The following is a 23378-nucleotide window of genomic DNA, read 5'->3' as shown; positions in this document are numbered from 1 at the left end:
TGAAAGATGAGTTCAGCCTCCTGAGCTTCAGTTTCCTTTATACCTACTGTCTTATCCTTCTACTTTGGGATGGCAAAAAGATCTTTGCCAAATGCTGACAGCACAGCCTTGGAATTCTAAGTCTCCAGAACTGTTAGAAATAAATCCCTACTTTATAAATTACCCACTCTCAGATATCCTTTTATAGTAGCCCAAAACAAAGATGGGTGATAATTTAAATTTTTCATGATTTTGAATTCCTGAAAACCAGTGATTCTGTGCGAACAGCTGCAAATATTGAACATGGAAAAAAAAATAACACTATTACAATTCTAATTCTTTAAAATAATGTAAAGTTCATATAAATTTTACACTGTATTTAGTACAGTGGTTATGAGCAAAGACTATGGGGCCAGAATGTCTGCATCTACACTTAACTCTTCTGTTAATTATTTGTTCTGATAATTACTTATGTTACTACAGGCAAGCAAGGCAAATCCTCTGTGCTGTGGTGTCCTGTTCTTCAAATGAGGATAATATTGGAACATGTCTTACAGAGTTGTGTGAGAATTAAAATGAATAATACAAATAAAGCACTTAGAATAAAGCACTTAGAAAACTTCCTGGCACAAAGTAAGTTTAATCCTTTTAAAAATATATGAAAAAGCTCTTCTTAATGGATAGAATTTTAGATTATTTTATTTCTATCTTAATCTGAGATGTCCATTTCAATTCTTTCATATTTTTTTCTTACTGGAATAAATTTTATGCTAAAAAGTCTTCAATTGCTCAACTTTTCATACTTGTTTGCAATAAAAAATGGATAGACATCATTATCCAAAGTACACGTATGAAAACACGAATAGTTAATGTACTTTATATACAACAAGAGATATGAAAAATTGTGCTGTATATGTGTAATAAGAATTGTAATGCATCCTGCTGTCATTTATTTTTTAAAAAAATCAATTTAAAAAAGTATATAACTAAAAACAATTTAAAAAATATTCTGCAACTCTACAATTTAATTAATATAATTGTATTTTATGTTGAATAATCATTATTTTCAGTATAATATCAGGGATCAAAACATAAATAAATGTATTGCAAACTTTACTGGCAACTTTCAGATATAAAAAATGAATATTTAATTGGAAGTAGGTAGTCTAATAACTTAGATGGGCCCCTTCTTTCATTATAAATAAATATGTCTATCTGGATAGATTTTACTTAATGTTAGAAAGAAATGGTTTCTCTATTACTGTTTGTTTTTTATAGGTTAAAATGTTGAGAAACAGTCACAAATAAATATCTAAGAATAAAAAATAATTCTTAGGGAAATGTCATATAATACTTTAACCTCATTCTAAGATTTATTGTTAAAATTGCAAAAGATTATCATCAAAAATGATTTAAATCATGTATTAATTCATGCATAATTGCAGAATAATTTTAAGACCTTTACTTATGGGATCTGCAAAATTAGCTGTAGCTAACACAATTTGTGGGAAGACGGACTAATGAGAAGCATTGTTAGAATCAGCACTTTTGAACATTTTGATTTATATTTATATTTATAAATTTTCTTTTAAAAACATCTGTTATACACATTTTGCTCTTATTGCAATCATTGCCAAATCAATATTCATGTGTCATTATTTTTTTAGTGAAGAAATAAAATAAACCAATCAATATATCAATCAGTTTTCAAAATAATTAAAATATTTTTGAAACAAAATGATCAATTAGTATGATACATAAGGAGCTAGGGAAACATATTATGAAAGATTTACCTTTTAATGCCCTTCAAGCGAACTGTAAAGCTGTATAGAAGGACACTGTTTGGTAATAAACACACATAATATTTTCACAAGCAAACTGCATTTCATCAAGTCTTACAAATACTACTATAGAAATATTGAGAATAGATATATTTATATGCAACCTAACAAATGTAAAATCCACAGGAGGGAGAGTTAATGGCAGTGACATTTCTCACAGCATTAAAAGAGTGAATTATTTGAATACAAAGAGCCCAATAAAATGTTTTTCTCAGGTTAATAATCAGAGATATGCACACTGTGGAGAAACAAGGGAAAATGCTGACACAGGGCAAGCATGGGCCAGAAATGCCTTGAAAGTGAAAGTCACAAATATCCTCCAACATAAATGCTAATGAAAAATGCTCTGGGCTCAGTCCTCTGCAGTTCACTTATTCAATTGTAAGTGCCATTTTGGCAAAGGTAGCTTTTGTACTTGGAATTCTTGCATAGGGTAGAGTAGTAGATAGAAAATAACACAGAAAGCTGAGGATAAAAAGGAGAGTTGTTTGGAGGTTTTAGGTTTTTATGTGTGAGTAAGAAAGAATTTGCAGTTGTTTTTCTTTGCCTGTATTTTTCTTCTCTGTCGCCCTTCATCTTTTTAAAATACTTCTTCCCTTCCTACCTTTTTACTTCTGCCTTTATTTCTTCCTTCCTTTTCTCTTCTCCTCTTCCTCTCCTTCCTTCTTCTTCATCGTTATTTTCATCTTGTAACAGATGCTGCACAGTTTTTCCAGGAGCGTGTAACAATACAGGCAAATCACATTTGAAAACCTTAAGATTCTTAACATGAGATTGTTTACTCATTAAGTAAATATTTATTGCATAAAATTATGGAAAGAAGTAAAAAATCTGATAATGGAACTATGAAGAGAAATGGCTTCAATGTCCAAAAAATTTACAGGCTTAAATATTGCTTTGGGATGAAAAAAAGAGCAAGAGAGAGAATGAGAGAAAAAGAAAGAAATTTGGTAAAGGCACTGGTTGCAAGATCCAATACTAGAACAATAACACAAGGAAATAATGGTTCAATTTTCTCTGAAAATGCTCATAAAATAGGATAAGAAAGGTCTTAGGATGTATTCATAATTAGACAAGTTGTTCCAAGATGAATATAATAAGAAAAATAATTTGTAACATCATGACACACTCACACAAAACTGTAATTGGTCCTCAAAAGTTAAGAAACAAATGAATTTCTGGATTCAATTAATTTTGACTTAATTTCTAGATTAAATAATGAAGTTTCAGGTTAATCAAGCAAGTGCCTCATTTAAAAAAGACTTTTGATAGCTTGCTGATGTTCTTGTATTTCAGACTTAGAACATACAGAGTCAATAGCTGGTTAAAACAAGAACATTAGAAAAGAGCCATCTTCTTCACAGCATTCCAAAATTCCAAATAATATATGTTTTGCTCTCCCCTCCAGGAGATAGAACATGATTCCTTTCTTATTGAGAGTGGGATAAACTTAGCAACTTGTTTCCAAGAACAAAGAAAAGGAAAACTCCTGGCATATATAACCTTAATCAAGTGATCAAGAATACTCTAGTGAAAATTCATGCTGCTATCATTGTCCTATGACATGTTAACAATAGAAAAACTTTATCTCTGCTATAGTGTTCCAAAAAACATACATCTATAAACAAACCTAAGCTGAAACATGATAAAATATTAAAAATTGATAGGCATTCTAAAAAACTAAGTATTTTGTAAACTATTAACATCATGAAAATAAGGAAATACCATCTGAAACTTTGTCACAACCAGTTGACACTAGGAAACTTGATAGAAAACTCAGTGTGCTGTCTTGCTTGAGGCTCCTAGACCAAAAGATGGCATTAATGGAAAAAAAAAATTGTGGAAACACTAATGAAATTTGTATAGCAGTAGCAATATATCAATTTTAATTTTTAAGTTTTAGGTAAAAATTATGTTCCTTGATTATATACAATGTTAATATTTTGGGCAACTGAGTGAAGATATAAGAATAATTTGCACTGCCTTTGTAACTTCTATTTAAATCTAAAATAATTTAAAAATCAGAATTCAAAAATAACTAGGCAAGGGCTGGGATGTAGCTCACTGGCAAAGTATCTGTCTTTCATTTGCAAAGCCCTGGGTTCAATCCCCATTTCCAAAAAAGAAAAAAGAAAAAAAAAAGAATAATAACTAGGCAAAATAAACCTGGAAGCTAAATGAAGAAGAAGTGAACTGGTAGCTTCAAGCCAGTGAGGAAAGTTTTGGGGTTGTGCTAAGGTCATGGATGGGGAGTGGAGATGTGAAATGATTTGAGAAATGCCTATGGGATTGCCTCTACTTGAAGTCCTAATACATGTGGGAAGGTGAAATATCAATTTTTCAGTCAGAGTGAAACAACATACAATAATCTTAGCAAGCAATAGAACAGAGAAAGGTAGCCAAACAGAGAGAAGGTGAAATTTGTTTCTAAGTCAGATGTGGATTATTAGTTTGTGTGATAATCATTCACACTTTTCATAAGGTATTTGACCTTCTGAGGTTTAGGTGATATAAGTTGGTGACCAACCTCTGAATGGAAATAGAAACCTGTAAGAAAAAGATGAGGTGCTCACTCAGGAATGTGCAAAGGCAAAAGCTAAGGTCAAGAGCAAATACTATATGAAATAGCAGCACTAATAAAAGAAAGAAGTTGAATGATCCTAAATCTATTATTTGAAAAATAATTGACAAAGAGTAAATGAAAAATATATATGAAATATAAAGAATATGTTATGCAGAGTGTTTTGGTACAGAAATGCATGAGAGATCTGTCTTAGAATAATTTGAGGAAAATTTGGAGAAAAGGTCAAAGGGATAAAATGATTAAATGATACATTGATATTTATTAAGTAATAAAACCAGATTGTCTTCAAGGAATCAATAATTTAAAATGCACAGACATACAATATTATCAAATATAAATGTTTTAATAAAAGTGATATGTTATTAGTTACAAACTGACTCTTACGGGAAAAAATCATGTATAACTTGAGTACTTGAGAAATATTTTATGACATATTGGTGCATCTTAAAAAGGTAAGAAAAATATACTCAGGAAAGGAAATTTGATAAAAAAATAAAAGGCATAAAATTTAATCATAGTGAAAGCATAGGGATTTGAAAGGGAATATCAAGATAGTATGCTCAGGGAGAAATACTCAGGTGAATTGTTGGAAAACTAAAAACTGTATAGGATGGCTTATATTTTGCTGACTACAGGATAATAACCTACATTTAATTTTGGCAAAATCTGTGACTATGAAGACATCCATGTTTTAGATCCATTTTACAATTAGATAAATTTAAGATGAGAAGGCTGTGGGAAGCCACACTAACTACATAAGACATATGTCACTTGGTAGTTCATTTAGATATGACTATGAAAAAAATTCTATAAGGCAAATCATCATTGAAAATTAAGTTAAAATTGAAAAAATAAACCTAATAAGTACAGAAAAAATAACTTTTTAAAAATTCAGTAAATATAATTATTTTTTAATTTATAGATAGATATAATACCTTTATTTTATTTAATTATTTTTATGTGATGCTAAGGATCGAACCCAGTGCTTCACATGCACTAGGCAAGCGCTCTACCACTGAGCCACAATCCCAGGCCCCAATTAATATAATTCTTAAATTTTAGTAGAAATTTCCTAGCAGGTCATTGTTCTAAAAGAACTCTCATCAGTATTTAAGATAAAATTAAATTTTATTTTTAAAGTTTCAGAAAGATAGTTATAAAACAGAACAAGTTGCTAGGCAATTACTATTTTTATGAAAATGTGTTATATGACAGAAGATAAAAGAGTGAAAGAAAAATAAAATTAATTAAACTAACAATACTGATCAAACAAATTGAAAATGGAGAAAAAAAGATTTTCACTCATTTATTTTTCTTTGTTTCTAGTGATTGATATATATTAAGTAAATCATGTATCTTATAATTTTTTAATAAGAATCAGTTGTTTCTTTTTTTTTTCCCCCCACAACAGGTTTGCTGTCAGAACACAGGTTTCATGAAAACGTCCCCGAAATCAAAGCCAAAATGGGAAAGGAAAAGATTCACATCAACATCATTGTTACTGGACATGTAGATTCCGGCAAGTCTGTGACTACTGGCCATCTGATCTATAAATGTGGTGGGACTGACAAAATAACCACTGAAAAATTTGAGAAGGAAGGCTCCTTCAAGTATGCCTGGGTCTTGAAACAAACAAACTGAAAGCTGAACATGAGTGTAGTATCACCACTGACACCTCCCTGTGAAAATTTGAGACCAGAATTTGTGATTATCTTTGATGCCCCAGGACACAGAGACTTTATCAAAAACATGATGACAGGCACATCTCAGGCTGACTGGGCTGTCCTGATTATTGACGCTGGTGTTGGTGAATTTGAAGCTGGTATCTCCAAGAATGGGAAGACCTGTGAGCATGCCCTTTTGTCCTACACACTGGGTGTGAAACAACTAATCATTAATGTTAACAAAATGCATTCCACTGAGACATCCTGCTGTCAGAAGAGATCAGAGGAAATCGTTAAAGAAGTCAGCACCTACTTTAAGAAAATTGGCTATAACCTTTACACAATAGCATTTGTGCCAATTTCTAGTTGAAATGGTGAAAACATGTTGGACCTAAGTGCTAATATGCCTTGGTTCAAGGGATGGAAAGTCACCCGTAAAGATGGCAATACCAGTGGAACCACACTGCTTAAAGCTTGAGACTGCATCCTACCACCGACTCATCCAACTGACAAGCTTTTACATCTGCCTCTCCGGGATGTCTACAAAATTTGTCGTACAGTACTGTCTCTGTGGGCTGAGTGGAGACTGATGTTCTCAAGCCTGCCATGGTGGTCACATTTGATCCAGTCAACGTTACAACTGAAGTTAAAGTCAGTTGAAATGCACCATGAATCTTTGAGTGAAGCTCTTCCTGGGGACAATATGGGCTTCAATGTCAAGAACGTGTCTGTCAAAGTTGTTCATTATGGCAATGTTGCTGGTGACAGCAAAAATGACCCACCAATGGAAGCATCTGGTTTTACTATTCAGGTGATTATCCTGAACATTCCAGGTCAAATCAGTGCTGGCTATGTCCCTGTCCTGGATTGTCACACAGCTTACAGTGCTTGTAAGTTTGCAGAGCTGAAAGAAAAGATTAATCACCCTTCTGGTAAAAAGCTAGAAGATGGTCCTAAATCCTTGAAATCTGGGTCCTAAATCCTTAAAATCTGGTGATGCTGCCATCATTGATTTGTTTCCAGGAAAGTCTGTGTGGGTTGAGAGCTTCTCTGTCCATCCTCCTCTGGGTGGTTTTGCTGTTTGTGATATGAGGCAGACAGTTGCTGTGGGTGTCATCAAAGCAGTGGACAAGTAGGCTGCTGGAGCTGGCAAAGTCATCAAATCTGCCCAGAAAGCTCAGAAGACTAAATGAATATTGCCCCTCACATCTGCCACCCCAGTCTTAATCAGTGATGGAACAATTGTCTCAGAATTGTTTGTCTCAATTGACCATTTAAGTTTGATAATAAAAGACTGGTTAATTATAACAATACATCATAAAACCTTCAGATGAAAAGGAAAATGTCTTGTGGACCATTTTGTTTTTGTGTGTGGCAGTTTTAAGTTATTAGTTTTTTAAATCAGTACTTTTTAATGGAAACAACTTGACCAAAAATCTGTCACAGAATTTTGAAAACCATTAAAATAAAAGTTTAATGAGAGGGGAAAAAAAGGAATCAGTTATTAGACCAAATTGACCTCCTAATCATATGGAAATTAATTCAGGAATGTAATTTTTAAGTTTAGTCCTTATCTGGCATCAAATTAATCCTTACTGTGGGTCTAGTTCTTTTTCATTTGTTTATTTCAAATTCTAGTTTAATCATTAATACACACATATATATAAATATTATATATGATATTTTCTAGAACTTCATTCATTAATAATAATTTAAGGTTGGCCTTTTGCTTTAGTTTTAAAATATAGGTAAACCGTATTAACAAAGCATTGAATTATTTCCCTGCTATGAGTGATTTTATAGTCTCATTCCATTAAATAGAATATTTAAAAAGGAAGAGATAAATGATTAAATCGAATTATTCAAACTTAAAAATCTTATAAATTCTATTCCAAATTTTCCTGTTCACTACTTTTCATAATACCTCTATTTTTCTGTAGACCACCTCTCCCTTAGTGTGAATTAGCTTCTGCATATCAGAGAAAATATTTGGCCTTTGGTTTTTTGGGATTGACTTATTTTACTTAGCATGATATTCTCCAGTTCCATCCATTTACCGGCAAACACCATAATTTCATTCTTCTTTAATTCTGAGTAATATTCTGTAGTGTATATTTTCTTTATCCATTCATCTACTGAAGGGCATCTAGGTTGGCTCCATAGTTTAGCTTTTGTGAGTTGAGCTGCTTTAAACATTGATGTGGCTGTGTCACTGTTATATGCTTATTTTAAGTCCTTTGGGTATAAACTGAGGAGTGGAGTAGTTGGGTCAAATGGTGGTTCTATTCCAAGTTTTCTGAGGAATCTCCATACTGCTTTCCATAATAATCACATCAATTTGCAGTCCCACCAGCAATGTATGAGTGTACTTTTTCCCAACATCCTTGCCAGTATTTACTATTGCTTGTATTCTTGGTAATTGCCATTCTGACTGGAATGAGATAAAATCTTAGAGTAGTTTTGATTTTCATTTCTCTAATTGCTAGAGATGTTGAACATTTTTTTCACATATTTGATTGATTGTATTTCTTCTTCTGTGAAGTGTCTATTCAGTTCATTAGCCCATTTATTGATTGGGTTGTTTGTTTTTTTTTTTCTTTCTTTTATTTTTTTTGGGGGGGGGTGTTAAGTTTTTTGAGTTCTTTATGCATCCTGGAGAATAATTCTCTATCTGAGGTGAGCATGGTAAAGATTTTCCCCCTTCTGTAGACTTTCTCTTCATGTACTTGATTGTTTCCTTTGCTGAGAAGAAGCTTCCTAGTTTGAATTCATCCCATTTATTTATTTTTTATTTTATTTTTTGCACTTTATGAGTCTTGTTAGGGAAGTCAGATCCTAGGCTGACATGATGAAGATTTTGGCCTACTTTTTCTTTTAGTAGGTTCAGGGTCTTTGTTCTAGTACCTTGGTATTAGGCTGAGGAAAGTGAAGGGAAGGGAGAGGTATGGGGGTAGAAAGGATAGTAGAATGAATCGGACATTATTACCCTTTTGTACATATATGATTACATGACCTGTGTGATTCTACAATTTGTACAAACAGAAGAATGAGAAGTTATTCTCCATTTATGTATGATGTGTCATGAAGCATTATACTAGCAAGTATAACTAATTAGAATTAAAAAAATAAAATAAACTATTTTCATAAAGTGCGGTAACATATGAATCTGTAATTAGAAATTATTAGGATGAGTATCACATAATTAAAAAAAATATTATCATGTAACATTTTATAAAATATTCCATAATGTGATATTTTTCATTGATTATCTTAATATATGATGGTATAATTTCAACGTGAAGTTAAAATTTCAAAGCATAGTTTGGTATTTAACTGACCAGAATGCTCAGTAACAAAAATATCACATTTCAAAATAGCTATTCTCTTGATGCCTAGTTTCCTCACATCAGATTTTTATCTATAATTAAATCCAAGAATAATGACTAGACCCTGGAGATATAATCTAAGAAACATTTCTTAGTAACTTAGTAGCTTTAATCATTTACTATTTGAATTTGTTAATTAATGGATATGGTTATCTGTGACTATGTTAATATTTTAATTATTATTTTATATAATCTGAAATGTTAGTGTAATTCACAGGTAGTGTTAATGAAAAATTTGCATTATTAAAGAGAATATCAATTTGATGAAGTTGTGATTTAAGCACAATAACCATAGCTCATTCACATTACTTCTGCAAATGTAAAAGTGGTAGAGGGATTAAAATGATAAACAATTTTAAATAATCAAGAAAAATGTGTTGTTGTATATGATCTATTGTTGTCAGTGGTATTCAACTGAAAGTTATGAATGATATCTTAAAACCACTTGGCCAGATTAAGTCTGAGAAATTAAGTACCTATATAATGGAATAAGTAGAGAGATGAAAAAATTTGCAAAACCCCACCGAGTGGTGAATTTGGTCGATGTTGTTAAAGTTTCTTAAGATGGATAAAGATATTTATAACTCTGAGGTCATTGATTCTTTTGTCAGATTCATTCAGAATGCTCCACATTGTTGATATTCTACTTAAATCTCTGAATTTAGTTTTTATGTCAATTACTTTAATCTATATTTCCCTACATTGCCTTGACACAAATATTTCCTGAATTTATATGTAATGGCTACAATTAATGTATTTATTTATTTAACATCCCACAATTATTGAGTGTTACTATATGCCAGATGTCATTCTGAGTTTTCTTATAAAGCAAAATAACAATATAGAGATTCCCATCTACTCTTATTTATACTCTATTTTAAAAATTAATGAGCATACAATAAAATAAAAATTATTATAAAAATATGTAAACATATTAATTCCCCCATACATCATATATTTGAGTTCCTTGAGAACTAAACACTTGCTTTTAAATATGTATAATCTCATCTTCTATAAAAGAAAATATTAGATTATACCTGTATTTGAGTCCCATGCTCAATGATGCCCCTGCTCTATTACAATTTTTAACTATTTTCTAAGATATTTACATGTGTATTTCTAATAATTAGCATTTATTTCTTTAAAATATATTAGTTGTAGGTTCCTCAAAAGAGTAGTCATGGAACCCCCATGTAACCTGGCTGTGCCAATCCCAGATTTTTATTCTAAAGAATGAAAGTCGTCATACTATAGGGATATGTGCATAACTATGTTTATAGAGGCACAATTAACAATAGCCAAACTTTGTAATCAGCCTATGTGTCCATTAACAGAAGAGTGGGTAAAAAAAAAATGTAGTGTATACACACTATGGAGTTTTGTTCAACCATATAGAAAAGTGAAATTATTATATGTCATTTGCAGGAAAATGGATGGAATTTGAGACTATGATGTTAACTCAGAAGGTGAATAATCATATTTTTGTCTCTTAATGTGGAAACTAGAGAGGAAAAAAGAAAAGAAAGGTGGGGACAGGTGGTCTTATGAAAATCAAAGGGAGATCAGTAGAGGAAATGGACCAGAGAGCAGGGGTAGGTGAAAGGAAATAGAGAAATACTGGGGAATGATTTTTAGTCAAATTATATTGTTTTACTGTGTGCATGTCTGAATGTATAACAACATCCCACAACTATATATAACTATAATGCACCAAAAACTGGAAAATATATAAGTATAGATGTATATTTGTTGTGAATATTACCTATTTTAGTTCTATTATGAAAATGGGGATTTACTATATTATTTTTCCCAGTATAATATAGATACATCCTTCTGAATCTTCTTCAGGTAATTTCAAAAGAATTCTTTAAACTACTTGATATAAAAATTAAATTTACATAACACAGACACAGTGACTTAACTTTATAACCCAAGTTATGAAACAGATTATCTAACATTCTAGAAACACCATTATCACTACCCTTCAAATACCTCAAAGGTAACTATTATTTTGACTTTTGAAGAAAGAAAAGGGTTTTATAGTTTTGGACTTTATTCAAAAGAAAGTGTAGACATGTTATATCCATAGTATCATTTGTTTAAATTTGTTTGTAAGATTCATACATGTGATGTAAAGTTAGCTTAATTTTATTAAAATGCTAAAGTTATTTATCCAATTTACTGCTGATGTACATAAGCATTATTTCCACTTTTTAAAAAATATTTTTTTAGTTGTAGGTGGATACAATACCTTTATTTTATTTGTTCAATTTTTATGTGGTGCTGGGGATTGAACCCAGTGCCTCATGCATGATAGGCAAGTGCTCTACCACCTGAGCCACAACCTCAGCCCCCATTTCCACTTTTTAAGATGAATTATTTTGGTAAACCTATTTTAATATACATTTCTGGTGCCTATGTACTTTAAAGTTTTGTGTAAATGCATCCCTATTGAAGTTTAATTGACAGGAAAGCAAACATTTCCAGTGATCTCCATTCTCTTGTGTAGATACAATATTTTACCTGGTATAATTTTTTTTTCTGTTTTAATATCTCATAGTGCTAATGTGCTATGGATTCATTGAAAGTTTTTTATTTTTGTAGCCTGAGAAAGTCATTATTTCATCTTTGTTTTTGAAGGACATTTTTCTAGGTATTTAACTATAGACTAATGAGATTATTTTTTTCCTCAGTAATTTAAAGATATTTCATAATCCTTTGTCCTGAATTGTTTCTGACTGCAGGTCAGCCTGCCATCTTTATTTTAACGTGTCTTTTTTTCTCTCTCCTTCCCATCACACCTCTCTGGTTTGTTATAATTAGTTGTAAGTACTTTATTAACAAAATTGATGTAATTTTCTTTTTCTTCTATGAAAGAGGATCATTGATTTATTTGGATATAGTCAGTTAATACTGGAATATTTTTAGCCATGGTTTCATCAAATATGTAACAGTGGTCCACTTTATGCTTTGAATACAGCCATTGATGCTCTGCTACTACAATTTATTTTTAAAATGGGCATGTTTCTTTCTCTTCCTCTCCTCCTGCTCCTCCCTAATCTCTTTCCCCCTCCCTAATCTCAGGAGAAACAGGATTATCTTTCTTTCTCACTTTTAGGCAAAGATATCTGTCCTTGCATACATACTCACTATAGGAACAAAGTAATCCAGACTTTGGGGATGGTACCAGAAGATCTCAGAAATGCCAATCTCAAAAATTAACAAGTGAATTACAACTCCAGAGAATATATGGAATGTAGCCTTTGAATCACTTCTTTAAAAGTCCCCTGTTTCTGCTAATGGGCAGAATCATAACCCTCAAGACAGGAGTCCCCTGTGTTTCTCCTTTGCTAGCAAAGCAATAAACCTTCTTTTTCCTTTTGTCTCAAAACCCTGTTCTCCTTATTAGATTGGCATTGGGGTCAAGAACCTAGCTTTCGGCAACTTATTCCTTATACAGGACTCCAGGAACATTAGATTGATGGATGTTGTCCTATAGCTAATGACAATCCACTCATTTTTCCCCCTCATTTTGTTTTGTTTTGAATAGCACCTGTTGCTATTTCCAAGTTCACTATCCTTTCAAAGGAGAAACACAAGGACTCCTGTCCTAAGGGTTATGATTCTGCCCATCAGTGGGAACAGGGGACTTTTGAAGAAATGATTCAAAGGCTGCAGTATCTAATTTAACATCTTTCATCCCCAGTACTATATATTTTATCTCCAGTATTGCATATTTTTATTCTAGAGGCTTTCTCTATCATGCCAATCATTAATTCCATAAAACCCTTGAAATAATATAGATATAACAAAGCTTTGCTAATGTACTTACATTACAGTTATGATAGCATTTTCAATGTTTTTGATGAATAATTCTTTCACATTCTGAGACACATTTTGGTCTCTTTCTATTGATTGATGTTTTTCTTCTCATTATTGGAAGAATTTACATGTTCCATTGCATGTCTGGCTATTTTTTAGTACATGCCCAATATTGTAAATTTTATTTTTTTTTGTTCCTGAACATTTTTGTACTTCTATAAATACACTAGAGCTTTACTTTCTGTTAAGATTAAGTTATTGGACATATTTTATCTCCAGAGATTTTTTTTTCTAAAGTTTATGTAGTGATGTTAGAACACCCTCACAAAATTAGTATCCTAACAGGAATTTTTTCCTTTTAAAATCTGGATTATTTTACTGTTCTCTTATATAATTTTTCCTTTTATTCTATTTTTATTCAAATATATTTTTTCATTGAATTTTTAAAGTTTTTATTAGAATTAGAGAGATGGTATTCCCACACCACATTGTTTCTGCTAGGAAAACTCACTCATTGCAAATGAAATAGACAAGGTGCTCGGGTTCACGGAGTTCTAATGTTTCAGTTGGGATGTCTGGACCATGGATGATTAATCCTAATGGATCTATCAGAACTATGTTATTTTGGTCATCATTATAGCTGAATTTTTCTGAGGGATATTTTCTGATCCCTACGGTTGATATATTACTAATCATCCAATAATCCATGGGTTTAATGAAAGAACATGGGTGACTGAGGTGTTTCTCTATTGTTGTGTTCTTGCCCACAGTCATGTTTGGTATCTCCAACTCCAGAGTCTCAACCATTTTAGAAACTTAGAGATAAAGGGGAAATTTTCTGTTTGGCAGGAAGAAGGATATCTTATAGCTTAATTACTTTTTGTATAGATTTTTAACTAATTTCTTTTTAGTTTCAAGTATATTTCCCCTTTTGGATATTCAATTTATCTCTACCCCCAAGCCTTCCTGTACTTCTTACTTTTCTAACTGTTAGCATTTATATCAGTTTATAGAACACCTTAATTTGTATCTTCTCGTCATTTATATTCTAGAATCCAAACTCTAATTGACATTGCATTCTCTCCTATACTGTTTTTCTTTATAAATATAACCTCTTTTTTATCCATTTACAATCAATTTGATAGGTTTTAAAAGGGCATGGAAATAAAGATAAGTAATTATATCACCGTGTTTAATTGGTAGACACATTTATTTACCCTCGCACTGCAAGATTAACATGCAATGCTTAGTATAAATGTGACCCACCAGATATCTTTAGCTTATTAAATTGCACCAATCTATTAAGAACAAAGTATTCATGAGGAGGGCAGCCACTGAAAACTTTTGTCTAAGAACCAACAACTTGTTGTTGCTCTGTCTATAGAATAAATCTCATAGTGTTTGTTTCAAAAGACAAAAAGGCAATTGAATAATTTTATTAATAAACATTTCATAAATTTAAAATATATCTTGAATTATGTCTTTTATTAAAATGCCACAATTCCCTTATTACACATGAATGTAAACTTACTCATACACAATATGATTAGTTTGCTTGTAAGCATGTTTTGGGGGTTTTGCTTTATTTCGTACTTTGGATTGCATGTGTTTCTACTTATTCTAGGTTTAAGTTTTTGTGTTTTTAATTTTCCATTTTATTTTCTGTTCCTTAAGATCAACATTCTATAAATTTTTTTTAAAAGGGTAAATGATGAAAAAATTTTAATACAATTAAATGTTATATTATCAAATGAAGGAGTAAACTAAGCCACAGTAGAGAATGTTTTATTGTTAGTAGTAAGAGAAAGGTATCTGGAGAAGTGTTGTGCTTGAACAAGCAGCCAAATAGCAACAAAAGTGAGTATTGGAAGTGTGATGAATACCCAACATTAAATTTATTGGACTTACACTACTCTATTATCCAGTGGGTTGTCTTTTATGAATCTTCAAATAACATCATGACAATCAAAGATGTGAGTTTCCTTTCAAGTGAAACAAAGAGTATACTACAGAATATAGTGCATTTTTCCAAAATAAAAACAAAATAATGTTCACCCATACAAAATTGATTAGTTTTGTCACTAAAGGCAAGAGTAAGCCCCAGAACAGAAACATCATTCAAAGTTGTCCCTCTTGTAGCAAAAACATATCCAAGTCAAACTACTTCTAAGGAGTTAGTAAAATCATATGTAATATTAATGAAAATATTATTCTCAGAGATAAAGCAGAGTAAGCTGTTGGCAAAATTCCTCCATCAAGTGATAGTTGGACTTCATATAATATTAATGCATCTGATGTGGAAAAGCAATTATTATTATATGCATGCCAGAAATTGTTTAATTTGCATTTGGATAAAAACACTGACTTAGTATATATCAGCCCTTGGCATAGGAATAGTTCTTATGTGCTTAGACATTTTTCTCTTTTTCCTAAATTCGATGATAGTCAGAAAAGAGATTTTTGCTTACTTAAGTGTTCCATTGTGCACCATGATTTAAACGATAAAGAGGTTTAGAGTTTTCAGTCTTCTGTCTATACACAGCAAGTAGTGAGCTGTCCTAAAATGCTAAAATGTTTGCCTTAGTCACAGAAAAACATTTGACTGAATACAACATTATAGCCTGATCTTCAATTTAAAAAAAGAAAAAGGGAAAAAAAAAATAAAAGAAAATGAATGTGACCACTTCATAATCACTGAGTCTTTCTGGTGTGTTTGATATAAAAACTAAAATGAAGTAAAAAAAAAATAAATATATTAAATTTTTAGTAGAATTGGATTCCTGAGTTTCTAAAACAAGAAATGCAAAGTATACTTCATGACACAGAAAAAGATAGAATATTGAAGTGATCAGGAATTTCCTTTTCTTACACTTTACATCTAAATAGCATTTTTAGAATTATAAATAACCTGCAATTCTCACTTTATGGTCAAAATATCTTGATTGTTTAAGATAATCTATGAAATTTCTAGTGAACAGCTTCATGATACATATTTGAATACTACTTAGCATTTGATGTTTACTTGTTTTATTTGTCAGATGAATGATATAATGTCATGTTATAGAGCATATTTTGAAGCTATGTTAAAAAATTATAGCAGTATCTAAAGAAATGCCTTCCAACACTGAAGGCATATAGCCAGTAAAAACACACATAAAGTTTAATACCCAATGAAGGAAATGTCAACCTGGCCTAATGGCCTGCAATATGCTGATTGATTCAGCATTCAGTGGAACACAGTCCAAATCGTTGGTTCCTTTCAAAACAAAGCTACAACAGCTAAAAGCTATTTGCCACCTTGTCTGATGACTTCTACAAGTGCCTCTGTTTTGTTGAAATATTTATTATTACATTTTCAGTTAAAAAATATTAAAACCAGTAAAGCTTCAGGAATAATCTAGGCTATTTATTACTAACAAATATTTATCAAGGAACAGGTTTCATACCATGTTCTATATACTGAGAGCAAAACAATAAAGTTAAAAAGGAAAAGCAAAGATTCAGGAAGGGTGGGAAGGAAGGGAAAAGGAGAGAGAAAAAGAAATGAAAAGGTAAAGAAGGAAAGACCTACTTTCTTAATCCTTAAACATGATTGGAGATAAAAAGACAACTCACAGATTCATATGTAACACAATAGTACATAAAAAGCATAATGTCTCATAATACAATCCAACTGTAATCACTATGTAATTAATATTGTTAATTGTACACATCGGTTTTTTTGATGAAGTAAATTTTCTACAATATTGCTTACTTCCATTTAATTATGATTTATTCTACTTGCTGGTTTCCCTCTGACAAATAGTGAGTTACTGTGATGATTTGAACAGAAACAATATACTTTTTTAAAAAATATATAATTGTACTGTAACAATGCACCTACTTCTTGATATAATATTTTCATGGTGAGTGTGTAAATCTAAAAAGAAAAATACTACAATATTTTAAGAACATCTATTAAAATTGCAATGTTTCATCAGTGCTTCAAAAATTTCATCCATCACTATTTCTGTGTTCATGGGCTTAACATTCATTCAGAAGAATGTTTAATTTGCATTTGAACATAATAAAAATTGGTATGTACTATAGAACATATAATTTTACCTGATTTCTTCATGCCCCCAGAAAGATTCAAGATCATATGAACATGAACTATTATTTAAACCATTCTAGACTTTAGGCAAAGTGAGTTCCTGAAGTCATCCTGTGATATTCCCTAGAGTTATACAATGCATAATTGGAGTGGATATATTCAGATATTTTTCTACATTGGTTCCTTGACTTGTGCAGCAAAGTCTATTGTGGTAAAAAAGTTAAATCACTAGAACTGTCTCTAAAGAGGAACACTAACCAACCAAAAGCAATATCATATTGCTGGAAGGTCTATAGAGATTAGTGCCACCATCCTTCACCTTGCTTATTTAGCTTGTGTGGAAAACAATGAATTTTGGAGAATGAGTATGGAATATTTTAAACCTAATAAAGTGATGAATTCAAATGTACCTTCTGTTCAATTAATTTTATCATTTGGGCAAATGAATACTTCTGATGTCAACTGGTATACAGTTTGCTGTGAAGAGATAGATCTGGCCTGGTTTATAGATTATTTTGCTCCATATAAAGAAACCACCTGAAAGTGAAAAGCTGCAGCATGCACTTTCTGAGAAATCCTTGAAGAATTATCATGAGGGGAAAAACTCCCAGTGAGCCAAACTCCAAGAAGTTTATACAGTTCATTTCTTTTATGAAGTAGAAATAACCAGATTTACAATTATATACCAATTCATGAATTTTATCCATGTGGTTTAGCTGCATAGTCAGGGCCTTGGAAGGAAACATGATTGAAAAATTGGTGATAAGAAGACTTAGGGATTTACATGTCCAGTTTTCAGTAACTTAGTAGATAGTATACAATGTTCTGTGGTGTCTCTCTTTTGAATCTCCTATCATTGCCAAATGGACTCATGGACAAAGTGGTGATAGCAGCAGGGTCTGTGGTCATGCATGGGTTCTACGACATGGACTTTTATAATAGGCATGGATAGAGCCATGAATGAGTACCAAATCTGCCAGGAATAGAAAGCCCCAGAGTTCCTGATGTGGTACCATTTCCCTAAGTGACCAGTGAGCTACCCAGTAATAAATTGTTATTTTGAATCATGTGTTAGTTCTTTGTGACTGTGACCAAAATATATGACAAGAGCAACTTACAGAAAGAAAGACTTATGTTGGTTCATGGTTTCAGAGAATTCAGTCCATAATGACTGACACTTAGAAAAATTATGGTAGAAGGGCAAGCGAAGAAATCTTTCAACTCATGGCAGACAGAAAGCAGAGAGAATAAGGAGAAGGGTCAGGGTCTGGGGACCAGATAAAGCATTTCAGGCAGCCATCCCCAGAAATCTACTTTTTCCAAGTAGTCCCACATCCTAGTATAGTCCATCTAGCTATCAATGAATTAATCCATTTGGCAGATTAATTCCCTAATGATGTCAGAGCCCGAAAATTCCCACCTCTGAACCTCATCGCATTGGGGATTATGCTTTCAACACACGAGCTTTTGAGAGACATTCTAGATTTCAAACCACAATACACCACTTCTATCAGGAAAAAGACAGTGTTTGGTTTGTACTGGAATAATACTCTGGATTTGAAATTTCTTCTTGTATACAATTTTCTCTTGTAAAAAAGCTTTCTGGAAAAATGACCATCTACAGTCTTGTTAAATGTCTTGGGCTCTATCATGATATCCCACACCACATTGTTTCTGTTAGGAAAACTCACTCATTGCAAATGAAACAGACAGGTTGCTCATGTTCATGGAGTTCACTGGTCTCACCAGGTTTTCCATTATCTTGAAACAACTGTTTTGATAGAAGAGTGGAATAGGTTTTTGGAGACACAATTACAGTGCCCATATAGTACAAAATGACAATATTTTGCAGGACTTCTTGAAGATGTTGTATGTATTGTAAATCAGCATCCAATATGGTTGTTTTTCCCATTGCCTGGATTCACTAGACCCCAGGGGTGGAAATGACTATAGCACTTCTTACTATTACCACTAGTGATTCCAATGACAAAATACAAACTGTGAGAAGCTTAAGCCGTTTCTCCCATGGAGCTTCTGGCAAGAGCAAACCCTGCTAGCATCTTATTTTAGACTTCAAGCTCAAGAACTATGAGAGTATAAATTAAATTTCTGGTGTTTCAGGCCAACAAGTTTTGTTACTTTGTTGTGGAAGTCCTAGGAAACTAATATAAATATAAATAGATTGTTTGCCTGAGGATATTACTCCTTGAAATCTATTCAGATATCAATTTCTTTAGCATCTATTTATTATCAGATATTTTAGTTAATTTATAAAGCATCATATATACTATCAAGTGTTTGTGCTCCTGTGATCTTTGTCTCAGATAATTTGCATACCATATCCTATGTCCTTTTTTTATTTTCTTGAAAATTTTTCACTTTTTGAATAGGGATTTTGATATGTTTTTTAAAAGTATCTATTAAGAATGAAGTGAATTTTTAAAACTATCAAACAGAACAGGAAATGCAGGTTTGAATATAGCAATCATTTCAAAGTTTAGCATATATTGGAATACCATGTAGAATTTGTCCAAACCAGATCATAAATCGTCAATCTCAGAGTGTCCTGAATTAGTGGGACTGGGCTCAGGTCCAAGAATTTTTATTTCTATGAAGTACTCAGATGATGCTGATGCTATTAATGGTCCAAACTTAAAAATTACTACCTTGAAGGAAATTACCCTGCACTTTAAACATAGATAATTAAAATACATTCAGATTACCTTTGAAAATATTATATTATCTGAACTCTTAATTTTATGCCATTTTGAACTTATTCTTCATCTCAGATTCTAAGCAAGATTTATGGTCTATCTTTTAGTGGTAAGAGATGATTATTGTCTTTGACTTCCTCATCTGTACCCCTACATCACTATCATCTCCTGACTGAGCACCTATAGTACTTTTCTATAGGTCACAGTGTGTCTCAGTTCATTATGCTACTATAACAAAACACAGATTGGTAATTTATAAAGTATAGAAATTTGTCACAATTAGGGAGACTGGAAGTTCAAGAGTAAGGTACCAGCAGGTTTAATTGTTTTGTGAGGGCTCTCTGCTTTCAAAATAGTGACTCATTGCATCTTCCTTTCAGAGGGAAGAAATCTGACCTCCCATGACAGAAGGCAGACAGGCAGGAAAGCTGAATGCTCTGTGAAATCTTTTTCATAAATGTCTTAATTTTATTAACCAGAGAGAGGACTGACATGGCTTAATTACTTCTTAAAAGCCCCAAGTCTTAATACTGTCAAATGAGCCAGTCGGTTTCAACACCTGAATTCTGTAGAGGATGCTTTCAAGCCAAGGCTCTGGGGCTTATTTCCCCTACTCCCAGTGATCCATCCAGAAAATAGAATATACATGAATTTTTTTTCAATACTTCTATTTATGTGGCACTGCAACCCAAATGATTCCTATCACAATGAGTTAGTATTCATTGAATACACTTTTCAATGATTTTGCCATTAAATTTGAGATAAAATCCAGACAACTTAACCAAAATGACTAAATCCTATTTAAGCTGTCCCTCTATGTTCTTCACTTGCTTTATGATTTCCCTTTCCTATCCACTTCTGAATATTTATTCCTAACCATTCAGAATGCCTGTTTTCTTAATCCTCTGATACTATCTTTGCCTTTTAGGTCTTGTCCTATACTGTCCTCAGTGCCAGTTCTACTTCTCTAAATATCTGATTGCAGGTCTCATCTTAACTTCAGAAATTCTAGAAAGGGTTCCCTGATAAAAGCAGTGTTTCTGCAAATCATAAAATCTATGATGTGTTTATTTTATATCGACATTATGCCACCATAGCCATCTCATAGTTTGGTTTATTGAATGCTCATGCTTCTTGGTCCTACAGGGTGGAGAAAGTGACCAGATGGACAATCTCTTTTCATCACGTTACCGCAACATTTCCTATGCATGCACTGGACAGGCAAGTGCTCTATTATCCTTTTAATTCAGTGTATGAATTAGCTTATTAATTTATAAATGAATTTGAAACCTAACTACTTTATATTCATATAAAAATTTCAGAATAAAGTTATTTCATAAATATTCCCAGACATTAAATGTATGAATGCTCTTAATAAACATGTTCTCAGATGATATTTTAAAACTGGTATTGAAACAATAATGGAGACAAAACATGAAATTAGTTTTATGAAAAACAATTTTCAGAAAAATATAATTTAAACAAAATATCAACAATGGGCTCCTTTATGTTCATTTCCACATATTCTATTCTTTAATTTGACGTGTAAATGTGGAAAAAAATAAAAATAAACAATATAAATTTTGCTATTAGTTATAGTCAGATTGTAGAATCTGGAAATAAGTAATTATATCTTTAAAACAATCTAGAATATTAATTCATCAAATAAATTACCAACAAATCTGTTATGTATTTTAACCATTTAGCAGAGTGTTTTTCTTTGGGTTTCTTACATATAAATGCATGCATAATATTAATAGACATTTTAGAAAATCTAAAATAATTTTATAAGGTGCTCATAACATGACAACATATGATGTGTTATCTTCCAACATGTGCCAGATGTTTGTAGAGAAAACAAAAGAGCTGCATCATATTCTAAGGCTCAGACCAGATCTAGACAGCCTAGCAAGTAATAGTGGTAATAGGCGGACAACTGAACTGACCTTTTTACAACACCACTTGTGGGCCACTCTAACCCAAGCGACTGCTATCACAATTCATTTCAGTTATTCAGTTCCAATAAAACAAGAACTTTTTGTGTTCATTTCACATTTATCTTTTAATAGATCTTAACAGTACTATTCCAGAATAAATTTGTGCTGAAATTGACTAAACTATACTAATTAATGATGCCTTTAAATCAGTGGTTGTTTTCTTTAAAAGCAAGAAAGGTAGGTTAGAATACTCTTGTTTTGTATTTAAAGATCCTATTCCCCTCCTCTGTCTTTCCCTCTCCCTTTTCTCTTCCTCTACCTCTCTGCTCTTTCTCTTCTCTCTCTACTTTCCTTTGTCTCTTTCCTTCATTATTTTCTTATATAAATTTACAATAATTTGAAAAATACATTGCTTAATATAAATATTAATATTTTAATATTTATTCTATTTTCTCATATCTATAAATATATGTTACAAAATATATACAAACATGAATAATTCTAAATTTCTGTAATAATTATACCAGGTCCACAGTCTAAGAATTATGGTAAAAACACAGAATTTGTCATTGAGCTGATTATCCCATAAACTTTAGAATGCCAGCTTGTATTGATGATCATATAAATATTAGATATAATCTATTCTTGAATTCTGCAAATATTAAAATATGGACTCAGGGGTTTATTGCAAAATTTGCATTTTTAAAGGACATTTATTATTTAGTGCTTGCAAGTAATCAACCAATCAACTAATTTGACAATTATTTATTGAATGCTTCCTATTTTCTTGGAAATATTAGGACCACAGTATGGTGTGGTCCTAATTACATCCTAATAATGAAAAGAAACCAACAGCAACAAATGAAACAATACTGGACTTTCTTGCATGCATATAAATATATGCATTCGTGTGTGTGTGTGTGTGTGTGTGTAAATGTTATGCAAATGTACAATATATCAAGTGGTGAAGGATGGCCTTGCTGAAGAAGTATTGTGATTTTCAGATTGGAATTATCAGAAGAAGTCATGCAGAGCCCTTAAGAAAGAGTGGTTTAAGCCAATATATTCTACTCCATAATTGTAATGTAATTATGACTGCTGATTGAAAGTAATATGAATTTTTTAAGAGTAAAAATTGGTGAAACAACCTCAAAAGGGACAGAAAAATGCCAATGTTGCTAACACTTGATGAAAGAGTGGCAGACAAAGTCAGACATGTGGGTTCACGTCAGAGCATGAGGAAAAGTCTTTCAGCAACATAAGAATTTGCAATTCATTGTAATTGTAAAGGGTGGCCATTAGAGTATTTTAAATTGAAAAATTATGTGAAGCAAGTTAATTTTATTTTAAAATTCTCT

The 23378-nt window shown here is 31.8% G+C and overlaps 1 pseudogene; it reads left to right on the top strand.

Annotated features, from left to right (window-relative positions):
• Positions 1 to 5868: 5868 nt before the first annotated feature.
• Positions 5869 to 7550, top strand: LOC107142869 (annotated as a pseudogene).
• Positions 7551 to 23378: the final 15828 nt, after the last annotated feature.

This window comes from Marmota marmota, unplaced genomic scaffold (assembly GCF_001458135.2).
Source record: "Marmota marmota marmota unplaced genomic scaffold, marMar, whole genome shotgun sequence".
Classification (NCBI taxonomy): Eukaryota; Metazoa; Chordata; class Mammalia; order Rodentia; family Sciuridae; genus Marmota; species Marmota marmota.
This window is presented reverse-complemented; position numbering and strand designations above follow the sequence as displayed.